This window comes from Diachasma alloeum, unplaced genomic scaffold (assembly GCF_001412515.2).
Source record: "Diachasma alloeum isolate Michigan unplaced genomic scaffold, Dall2.0 Dall_scaffold_00187, whole genome shotgun sequence".
Lineage (NCBI taxonomy): Eukaryota > Metazoa > Arthropoda > Insecta > Hymenoptera > Braconidae > Diachasma > Diachasma alloeum.
In genome coordinates this window covers 1,375,854-1,378,427 of record NW_021680353.1, presented here as the reverse complement: position 1 = coordinate 1,378,427, position 2,574 = coordinate 1,375,854, and positions in this window count along the sequence as shown.

The following is a 2,574-nucleotide window of genomic DNA, read 5'->3' as shown; positions in this document are numbered from 1 at the left end:
AGATCTGACACTTTGACCCTTGTGACCCTTGGACCGACTTTCCCCCCGGAAAAATCCAAGATCCGACACTTTGGCCTCCGGTGAAAAAATTTTTTTTTCATTTTTCACTTTTTCCACATACTTTTGATAGTTCTGAATAGCCCGTCGCTTAAATAGTTGGAATCAACGTTCACCCGGCTAAAAAATTCGATTTTGGCGAAAATCCACTTGCCCCGGAAAACCCGAAAATCTGACCCTTTGGCTGGGGCCAAAAAAAACGGTTTCTCAGTTTTCACTTTTTCCACATACTTTTGACAGTTCTGACTAGCCCGGCGCTTAAATAGTTGGAATCAACGTTCACCCGGCTAAAAAATTCGATTTTGGCGAAAAATCCAAGATCTGACACTTTGACCCTTGTGACCCTTGGACCGACTTTCCCCCCGGAAAAATCCAAGATCCGACACTTTGGCCTCCGGTGAAAAAATTTTTTTTTCATTTTTCACTTTTTCCACATACTTTTGATAGTTCTGAATAGCCCGTCGCTTAAATAGTTGGAATCAACGTTCACCCGGCTAAAAAATTCGATTTTGGCGAAAATCCACTTGCCCCGGAAAACCCGAAAATCTGACCCTTTGGCTGGGGCCAAAAAAAACGGTTTCTCAGTTTTCACTTTTTCCACATACTTTTGACAGTTCTGACTAGCCCGGCGCTTAAATAGTTGGAATCAACGTTCACCCGGCTAAAAAATTCGATTTTGGCGAAAAATCCAAGATCTGACACTTTGACCCTTGTGACCCTTGGACCGACTTTCCCCCCGGAAAAATCCAAGATCCGACACTTTGGCCTCCGGTGAAAAAATTTTTTTTTCATTTTTCACTTTTTCCACATACTTTTGATAGTTCTGAATAGCCCGTCGCTTAAATAGTTGGAATCAACGTTCACCCGGCTAAAAAATTCGATTTTGGCGAAAATCCACTTGCCCCGGAAAACCCGAAAATCTGACCCTTTGGCTGGGGCCAAAAAAAACGGTTTCTCAGTTTTCACTTTTTCCACATACTTTTGACAGTTCTGACTAGCCCGGCGCTTAAATAGTTGGAATCAACGTTCACCCGGCTAAAAAATTCGATTTTGGCGAAAAATCCAAGATCTGACACTTTGACCCTTGTGACCCTTGGACCGACTTTCCCCCCGGAAAAATCCAAGATCCGACACTTTGGCCTCCGGTGAAAAAATTTTTTTTTCATTTTTCACTTTTTCCACATACTTTTGATAGTTCTGAATAGCCCGTCGCTTAAATAGTTGGAATCAACGTTCACCCGGCTAAAAAATTCGATTTTGGCGAAAATCCACTTGCCCCGGAAAACCCGAAAATCTGACCCTTTGGCTGGGGCCAAAAAAAACGGTTTCTCAGTTTTCACTTTTTCCACATACTTTTGACAGTTCTGACTAGCCCGGCGCTTAAATAGTTGGAATCAACGTTCACCCGGCTAAAAAATTCGATTTTGGCGAAAAATCCAAGATCTGACACTTTGACCCTTGTGACCCTTGGACCGACTTTCCCCCCGGAAAAATCCAAGATCCGACACTTTGGCCTCCGGTGAAAAAATTTTTTTTTCATTTTTCACTTTTTCCACATACTTTTGATAGTTCTGAATAGCCCGTCGCTTAAATAGTTGGAATCAACGTTCACCCGGCTAAAAAATTCGATTTTGGCGAAAATCCACTTGCCCCGGAAAACCCGAAAATCTGACCCTTTGGCTGGGGCCAAAAAAAACGGTTTCTCAGTTTTCACTTTTTCCACATACTTTTGACAGTTCTGACTAGCCCGGCGCTTAAATAGTTGGAATCAACGTTCACCCGGCTAAAAAATTCGATTTTGGCGAAAAATCCAAGATCTGACACTTTGACCCTTGTGACCCTTGGACCGACTTTCCCCCCGGAAAAATCCAAGATCCGACACTTTGGCCTCCGGTGAAAAAATTTTTTTTTCATTTTTCACTTTTTCCACATACTTTTGATAGTTCTGAATAGCCCGTCGCTTAAATAGTTGGAATCAACCTTCACCCGGCTAAAAAATTCGATTTTCCCGAAAATCCACTTGCCCCGGAAAACCCGAAAATCTGACCCTTTGTCTGGGGCCAAAAAAAACGGTTTCTTAATTTTCACTTTCTCCACATACTTTTGACAGTTCTGACAAGCCCGGCGCTTAAATAGTTGGAATCAACGTTCACTCGGCTAAAAAATTCGATTTTGGCGAAAATCCACTTGCCCCGGAAAACCCGAAAATCTGACCCTTTGTCTGGGGCCAAAAAAACGGTTTCTTAATTTTCACGTTTTCCACACATTTTTGACAGTTCCGACAAGCCCGACGCTTTAATAGTTGGAATCAACGTTCCCTCGGCTAAAAAATTCGATTTTGGCGAAAATCCACTTGCCCCGGAAAAACCGAAAATCTGACCCTTTGGCTGGGGCCAAAAAAAAACGGTTTCTTAATTTTCACGTTTTCCACACATTTTTGACAGTTCTGACAAGCCCGACGCTTTAATAGTTGGAATCAACGTTCACTCGGCTAAAAAATTCGATTTTGGCGAAAAT